Source organism: Pyrus communis, chromosome 2, assembly GCF_041283825.1.
Source record: "Pyrus communis isolate YQ-2024b chromosome 2, ASM4128382v1, whole genome shotgun sequence".
In the NCBI taxonomy this organism is placed as follows: domain Eukaryota; kingdom Viridiplantae; phylum Streptophyta; class Magnoliopsida; order Rosales; family Rosaceae; genus Pyrus; species Pyrus communis.
The window spans coordinates 5,402,712-5,412,116 of NC_142566.1; the positions used below are offsets into that span (position 1 = coordinate 5,402,712).

Here is a 9,405-nt window from a genome sequence, read left to right on the forward strand (position 1 = left end):
AAGAAAAAGGGAACCATTGAAGCTTCTTGAAAGTCTAGATCGTAGTTTTTCTCTAACTTTCCACGAGGTTTCGGCGTTTCGCAACGATTCAAGGTCTTCCACTCAAAACAAGGATGTCCAAGTGAAGTGGGCTCCTGCAAGGGGCACAGCCATCATTGACCCCACAAAGTATGCATGCCAATGAAAAGTAAATCAGTCAATTACTTCTTTGCTGATTAGTACGAGGCAAATGAATCTTCTGATATGAGTATAAAATAACTAAAAATTGAACTTATTTCAAAAGTTAAAAATCATTAAAAATTATATCTATTTCTAAAAGTGGTCTATGAAGTTGGATGTATTTCAAATTTTCCGAGGCAAATAATAGGGCCACTTGCCTAAACGAATGTGGCATAGTCAGCTTTTCAGTTTTCACTAATATGATTCTACATTAGATCCAGGAGCAAATTTGTCGTTTCACGGTTTCACCTAAAGCTATATCGTGTTTTGTCTATGACTTTATTAAACTCCACAGGCAAATTTATTTTTTCATCTAGTTATATATTTTTACACATAAGTCATTTAAAAGAATGTTATAACATTAGTCACGTAAATGATTGTTGTCAAAACAAAAATATTTCTCTTAGATTACTGGCATAAAAGAGTGTTATAATATTAATCACGTAAACACTACTTAAACCAACATATGAAAAGTGCATAAAAATTTACCATGTTGAGTTCCTAAATAGGCGGCATGCCAATTTTAAATTGAATTTGAAGTTGTAACATGCCAATTTGAAGACATTTTTCAAATTTCTCTTGTGTTTTTTTTATGAGTCCCTTACATTTTTATGAGTCCCTTATAAAAATTAGTTTTTATATACTTTGAGATTTTATATACTTTTATCAAAGTATATAAAAACTAACTTTTTACATTTTTACAAGATCAGTTTCACAATTCATGCGCTTCTGGAATACCAATTTCAAGTTTTCTGCACTTCCGCAAAATCAATTTCACAATTCATACACTATTGCAAAATCAATTTCAAAATTGTCTACACTTATGCAAGATCAACTTTAAAATTTATGCTCTTCTGCAATTTCAGTCTCGTAATTTCATGCAATTCTACATGATCATTTTAAGTCTTTTGGGGGAAACGAGAGTTGATGGTTCGCAACTAGAGTAATGAAATTTTCAGTCCTTTTTAGCTTGGAGTAAAATGTATGTAATATTAACATCAAACGTGTAATCATTGAACCATAAACTAAAGGAATTTGTTTCCAGTCCTTGTTTAAGCATTTAAATTCTAGGTTCCAATCCTTGTTTATCACTATTTATTTTATATTACCTTGGAAGGGAATCGAGTACTAGACATAGCCTAATTCTAACTCATTTCCATTTAAGCATTTAAATTCTAGGATCTAACGACTAGAGCACTACCATTGTTGAAAAGGTCTAGTGGTTTTATCTATTGAACTATAACATGCGTTGTGAGGTTGAATTCTGAACACACTATTTTTCACCCAGAAACTATATACACGTATCAATTATTTGCTGTACCCATGCATATCATCCCACCCAATTTTTCCTCTTAGCATTTATCATGGATCTGGGATACTTAACACTCATACAATATTAGTTAGGAATGAAAAATGTCGTATCAGTTGCTATAAAAAACTTTGGAAGGAGGATAACTTAACCATGGCTACCAATCCCTTGCCTCTACAGGTCCTGTAAGAATGTACATATGCCCCTTACACTACCCTTACTGCTCCTACACATTTTTGTTAGAACCAATCAAATACGGATTATATAAAATATAAATAATTACAGAGTGTATACATAAATCATTATATATTTAAATCACAATATGAATAATAAATGTAGTTGTCAATAAAATCACAACAAATATCATTGACATGTTTTCCAAAGAGACAGAGGTTTGCAGAAGCAATCTCCTTAGACAGAAATACACCCTCGCACCTGTGCAGTAGTTTTTGGATGTCTATCTTGCAGAATACAACTATCTAACCTAAATTCTCACACTCGAACTTGAATTCTTTGTGAACTGATTTGTGTTTCTCTGTGAAAAATAAAAGAACGTTGGAATTGAATTATTTGTTTCTAATCCTACAACCATATCTATAATGGCTTCCCTTCAAAAGGGTTGTAACTGTTTCCAGTAAACAATCTTATCCTTTCGAAAAAACCTGTGCAGTAGTTTTTGGACATCTATCTTACAGAATACAGCTATCTAACCCAAATTCTTACACTAGAACTTGAATTCTTTGCAAATTGGTTTGTGTTTCTTTGTGAAAAATAAAAGACCGTTGGGAGGCTTCCCTTCAAAAGGGTTGTAATTGTTTCCAGTAAACAGTCTTATCCTTTCGAAAAAACCTGATCTTATCTTTTCAGAAAAGCCTGAAAACGTAAAATATAAACTTAAAAGCCCATACTTCAGTGATTTGTCCGTCTGAGCCCATACAACCAAATCCAACCCAACTCCAAGGCCTAGGGTCTACGGCTTTGTTCCAATTCTTTAAGAGCGAGCAATGAGTGGACTCACTTATAAAGATGATGCTGTGAAGATGTATGGCCGATGTGGGACAATTGTCCCTCACAAGTTCCAACAATTTCTTGATTTTTGTATTCAAAATAAATATGGTTGGTGGATCAATTAATCATATTCATGTAAAGCTATAGTACAAAATTCATCGTTTGAGTATATACAATAACAAAGCTTTATTTCAGTAAGTGAGCTGAGCTATATAAATCCTAGAACGTCATTATATTCATTTTTACGCCAAGTATTCCGTTAGCTCCTCTTCATTTCAGCCCATGAAGAGTTGTCCCAAGACTATCGGGAATAGTCTTAGAGGATTAAATTGTTTTTTTTTCAATTGAAGTTATTTCTCAATTGGAGTGGTTTTCTCAATTAGAGTCGGTTACCCATTTGGAGTTGTTTTCCCAATTGAAGTTTGTTTACCCAATTTAAATTGCTTACCCAATTGGAGTTAATTTCTTAATTGGAGAATGATTCATAACTAGATCCCAATTAGGATTTATTGAAGATGACCTTTATTATGTCTATATAAAGGGGCTATTGTACTAGTTTTGAATTGGATCAAAACAATAAGTTGTATTCCACTCTAGGAGTTAGAGTGAGAGATAGGCAAAATGTGTGAGAGAGAAAATAAAAGAGATAGAGAGTGTATCCCTTTTACTTATTCTTTGTGGTTTTTCACCAAGTCTTAGTCCTAAAAGCTTGGCAAGATTATTTGATGTACTCATTATTAATATAGTGAAAGATTGTTATTGTTGCCCCGTGAACATAGGTACATATAAGTGAATCACGTTAATTCTTGGTGTGATTTATCATAGTTTATTTTGTTTTCGATTTCTGGAGTTTTTTTTTTTTACCCATTCTTAAATGCGATATTCACAACAAGTGGTATCAAAGCTTGATTTGGCTTATATCCGTTTAGAATGGAGGATGCGGGCCGCTTTAATTGGGTTACATGGAAATAAATAATGGAGGACATGCTTTACTAAAGGTGTTAAGAGTAAGCATCAAGTATGTTTGATGCTGACTGGACCAAGATGAAGATGAGTGATGTTTTATGGCAAAGAAGTCTATAATTGCCAATTTGATTCCAAAAATTGATTCTTTCATTGAGAGTAAACTCTTATTCCGCTCGACCAGATCACTCCATTACAAGCATGTATGCCGAAGAAAGCTCGGTTAACGCTAACATTAACCCTGTTGGTGGAGACAAACCACCTTCCGATGGATCCGTTATTCCAAGAGCAGATAATCCGTTGCCTAACGCCTCCACTCCCGGACCGAGTAATGAACCACAGGAAATGACAACCGCACCTGAGAACAGTAAGGATCTGGTCAACAGACACATGCCTTTCATGGATCAAATTTGGGAAACCTTTCAAAGCAGATCTTTATCATAGAAAGTTTGTTGACGGGATTTTAATTGACTTATCACACTATTTGGCTATCTTTTGTTGAATGTGTTTCGACAATTATCCTTTAAATTCACGCAATGTGGAAATTGAACCTCTAATACAAATACACTCAATCTGGCGTCGTTGTTTATGTGGGTTACATATTGTTGATCTGTGTGTAAGTGCAATATTCTATTTTGTGGGGTCGATTTATGTAGTTTCAGTCCATAGTAGTATTGTATGAAGTATATGTTGTGGACTACATTTAGATTACACTAGCAATTGGGCCCTTGCGCAATGCCGTTGGTTTTAAGACTGTTTAGGGTGACATTATTATACATATAACATGTTTACACTAAGAGAGATGATTTTAAAATGTTATTTACAAAGATGATACTATTTACAACCAGCTCAAATCACTGACAGTCAGCTCTTCGAGCAAGTTTTGGACGAACCTGAATAGTAACGGTGAACATGGTAGTCATACAGATTAGGAAGCCATCCATCTATAAGCCAGCCCTCATAAATTCATCCGCTTCCACTATTCTTCTAGTGACTGATAAAGAAAGCAAAGCTGCCAGCTTTGTTGTAGTTCCAGTAAGTACTCCCTAATCATATGATCAATAAAGTGTGTTGGTATTGATAGACTTGCATGTTTTAATTTATTGCCATTCTCATGAATATGGTGTTTTCCTAAAGTATTGTACTTCAAATGTTAAAAAGTAAACGTGGCTTTTATACGGTAAGCAGACACTTTCAATCTACATTTCCTCCCATAATGCACCATCAATCAAAGTCCTACTCAAGACTAAAATTAAAAATCCTATTTCTACAATACCAAAATCAAACATGCAGATATTCAAATTCAACAAAAGGGTTTATTTAAAAACTGATATTACTATTTTCTTGAGCCTTACCTGAAATACTATTTGAAATTGAATTTGAACGATGACAATTACCTCTTTTTGTGAATTCAAAGCTGGAAATTGGAAAAAATACTATGAATTTTCAATCACACAATTCAATTTCCATACAAAAGGCCAAATTTTCATACATGCAACTCAACTACGATTGTCATTATAGACCATTGCAGAATTAATTACCAAAAACAACATTATACTATGAGTGAGGATTATATCCCTCTAACATAGCCGACTCACTAATTGTCAAAAGAATAAGCAAAAATCACTTGAGAATAAGCAAAGATCTACTGAATAATAACAGAAGGTGCCTCTACAAAAACCAACAATTTGGTGAGCAAAAACACATCTTTTAACCTTATCTCTTCTTTTGACAGTAGTGTTCACAAACCACAATCAGTGTCACACTCTCCACGTGATGTTACATTAAATGGGATAATCAAACACTCACATAAACCCATTTCTTTGATTCTTTTGCCCTTTGTCCTGGAAAATATGGGTGAAAAATATATGCATCTGTTTAAACAAAACTCTATAATTGCACACTAATTAGAGACTTGAAGGCTAATCTGCCGTTGCAGGTGGAATTGTGTTTAAGGAGAAAAGCTGCACCAAAAGGCATGAACTGTGGTGCATTCATAGAACGGGGTGATTATGTCTCACACCTATCTCAACAACTATCAATGAAACTTAATATGTCCCCCAAAGCTCGAGCCCTTCTTGTCTTTGAAGTCACCGGAAATTGAGTTTGGTTTTTGGTGCTTCTCTTATGACACTTTCATAATGTTTGTACCCCACATTCCAAGGTTGAAGCATAATTGATCGGCAACTATTTTGTGTCCATCACCACTTTCTCGTTTTCATTCTCTAAAAACATTATATAGGGCTTTCATTCTCTAAAAGTATTATATAATTGAATCCAACTTCATTTTTAAACAAAACCCATGATTCTGATCATGATTAAAAATTCTCCATCAAACCCGATTCAGCACAACCAAACATGACCCAAATTCTACAATCAGATCCCGACCTCAATTGAAATTCCGAATTGCATTTCTGAATTTCATGTAGTAATTGAACACAACCAATTGCTCAAAATTCCAAATATAATATGAATTTTTTTTACACGTTTAACAATATGTATATTCTTATAACCTCACCACCAATCTTTTTCTAGCACCCTTGATTCTTTTCCAGCGAACCACCAAATTTTACCAAAAAGCAAAGATTTTTGCTGGGTTTTTTAGATTGGACACTAAAAATCTCAATACAATACATAATATCAAAATTTGGAGGGATGGATAAACCAAGTTACCATCTTTTTCCTTAAGTCCATTAAGAAATCTAGACATTTTAGTAGATGGGTTCTGCACAAAATCAAATATTCTTCCTGAATTTTTCAAATTAGACACTAAATTCTTCAAGAAAATGCAGAATATAAATGCAACTCTGACCAGAAACCTAATCAAATTAATTACTCATATATGTGAACAGAAAATGTTGTTTTGTGGAATTTTGAGAGTGATTGATAGTGAAAATTTGAAATCAACACAACATGCATGAGTTCTACAAAGGTTTCAGAGCTTACCCAATAAACAGGACGATGTCGGAAGCAGGGAAAGCGGCGTGATTGCAGTAGAGGCCAGGATGAAAAGCAAGGGGCGGGCATGGAGAGGAGCGACGTATGAGGGAGTTTTGGATTCTAGGGATGAGAGTAAATTTAATTGCGGCAGAGCAGAAACGAAGAGAGCCACAGATGTCAAAAGGGATCAGTGGCATAAATGAAATAAAAGAGACCAAGGGCTGGTTTGGTATTGATGTGCTTTGAAAAAAAGCTGTTTCTGCTGTGCTGTGAGAATAAGCAGCTGTGAAATAAAGTAGCAGAGTGTTTGGTAAACTTTTTTGTAAAAGTGCTTTTGAAAAAAAAAAACAATATTAGAGTGTTTGGTAAACTTTTAGGTAAAACAGATGTGAAAAAAGCTGGTTTTTCAAAGCTGGGTTTTGCAGCTTCTTGTTTTTTGCTTTTTTTCATCCAAAACTGTGAAAAAAAGCTGAAGCTAAGTGTTTACCAAACACAAAAACAGCTCCCAGCTTTTTTTGATAGCAGCTTTTTTCAGAATCATCTCAGTACCAAATCAGGTCCAAGTGGTGGTATGACACGCCCCGACCCCGATATTCCCCGAATAATAGGATAGGCACGTGCTGGCCGACACCCGAGGGTGACGAAAGCCATTTATTAAGTGCAAATGCTGAAAATAAGGGATAAATAAGGTTTATAAATATAAAAGAATAGTTAATATGCAAATAAGGACCGTGTTCAGAGCACACCTCTAATCTAGAACACTAGAAGAAAATAATATAAAATTGAATGAAACCAAGGAATGGGTCCTACACCAAGAGGACTCGAAGATGCCGATGCGGAAGTGACTGGACGTCGGGATTGTATGCCTCGATTCTAAGTCCTGAAGGGGGCGCAAAACAAACATGAGTGGACCAAGTTGATATATATATATATATATATAATAAAACAGTTATCAACATACTAACCCCCAGGTTTTATGAAAACACATATATAATGAGAAACATAGGTTTTCCGAAATCTAGCATGTCGTGCAATGTCTCAAATCATAAATCGCATAAATAATAATCACTAGTGAATGTTCGATATAACACTTCAGGCCCCATGCCGGCTCCCCGTCTCTGAGCAAACAGTCAGAGGAAAATGCACTTCAGCCCCTTGCCGGCTCCCCGTCTCTGAGCAGACAGTCAGAGGAAAACACACTCCAGGCCCTATGCCAACACCAAACCATCGCCCGAGACGGACCGGATCTATCCCTACGTCTCGTAGCGGAAAGGACCACTAGGTAAGTACAAAAACCAGTGAACATACATAAATTGAAAATCAACTTCATAGTATAAAGTCATCCATCATCTATACTATAAAGAAGTGTTCTAAACATGTTCTAAATATCATATCGTCATCCATCAGATATTCTATAAGAACATGGGTTATAGGAAAAATAGTAATAATTCAAACTAGCCTCAGTAAGCATGTTATCTCGTAAAACGTTTCATAAAACATAATCATCAAATCATGCTTTTCATGTATGCATTTATACTATCAAAACATGCATTTTTAGAAGGGGTCCACTCACAGTACTTCGCCGTCGAAAAGCCACGCCATCTAGCGAAGAAGGAAACGCCACAGATAATTGCCCCTAAGCACATAAATTGTACATTTAGTCAAACTCTACTCAAACGAATGAATTTGGGAAAACGGACATCGGAAACGGGTTCAAGACGTCGAAATTAGTCTAGGAGGGTTCAGGACGTCAAAGTCAACGTTGACCGTTGACCGGTCAAAGTCAAAGTCAACTCTGACCGTTGACCCAGTGAACGATCAACGGGTCAGGGTGAACGGGTTTGGGCTTTAGGGTTTTGGGCTAGGGTTTTAAGTGGGTTGGGTTTGGGTAAAAACAGAAAATGGGTTTGGGTTTTTGAACCTCACGGCCCAAGGCCTAATTAAAAAGGGGAAATGGGTTTGGGCTGCAACCAAGGCCCTAAGGCCTTTTGGGTTTTTAAATGAAACAAAAATAAAAATAAAAAAAAAGAAACGGTTGGGCTTTTGGGCTAAAACCCGAAACGGCCTAAGGCCCGTGGGGAAAAAGATGGCCCGAAGGCCTGGGTGCGCCGGAAAACTGAGTAAGATTCAAATGAGTATAACTTTTTCAATACTCAATGAAATTGGGTGAAACAAAAAGGAACGTTGTAGTACTCAGCGAGACGAAGAGATTGATACCTCGCACGCCGGCCAACTCGCTGTGGTTTGGCCGGAAATTGCCTCGAAAGGGGCGGTGCTCGCCGGAAAAATGGGGAAATGTCTCCGAGGTGATTTCTTCATGGTTCGACGTCCAAAACACAACCACGGGGTTAGAAAAGAGTTATAGGTGTGGGCATGGGTGTGTGTGTGTGTGGTCTTGTCGAAGAAAAGAGCACCAAGAGGGGGGGAAAAGGAGAGAGCACGGGAAGAGAGAGTGAGGGAGAAGAGAAAGACTTTTCAGAAAAAAAAAACAAAAGAAAAGGGAAAGGGAAGGAACCGGGGAACAAAAACAGGGGGGTGGGCCCCTTGGGCTCACCAATTAAGGCTAAAAAAACAATTTTAAAAAGGAAAGTATCCCCCAAATTTAGTGAAAATACAAAAATACCAATTTTCTTACGTAAATCCCGGGACGGGTTTTTACACGGTAAAACCGGAACAACAATGTGCTTATGAACAGTGTTTTAGTGTGTTTTCGGTTTTAGTATAAACTGAATTTATTTTAAATTAAAGAAGTGTTATTGGCATTTCAAAAATCTCGTTGTACATTTCAAGTTCTCTATATTTGGAAAGAAAAATACACTTATGAGGAGTGTAAAAAGTTTAGAGCGTAGAATAAAATTTTTGAAATGTCAATAACAATTCCCTTGAATTAATGTCTTAGAGGCAGGTTTTTATTTGAGGTATATTAGCTTTAAAAGAATGTAGTAATAGAAGCTTGAGAGGATTTC

At 36.0% G+C, this 9,405-nt stretch overlaps 1 long non-coding RNA gene across 4 annotated transcripts; it reads right to left on the bottom strand.

Moving 5' to 3' along the window:
• On the bottom strand, positions 1-6,652 carry LOC148698402 (uncharacterized). Of its 4 annotated transcripts, none has more exons than XR_015955023.1 (3): positions 6,446-6,638; positions 4,393-4,545; positions 1-134 (listed from the first exon to the last, which is right to left on the bottom strand). It is a non-coding gene; the product is annotated as an uncharacterized LOC148698402 (long non-coding RNA). The 4 variants fall into 4 exon arrangements; XR_015955019.1 differs by lacking the exon at positions 1-134 and adding an exon at positions 3,597-3,857; XR_015955022.1 differs by lacking the exon at positions 1-134 and adding an exon at positions 3,597-3,874.
• Positions 6,653-9,405: the final 2,753 nt, after the last annotated feature.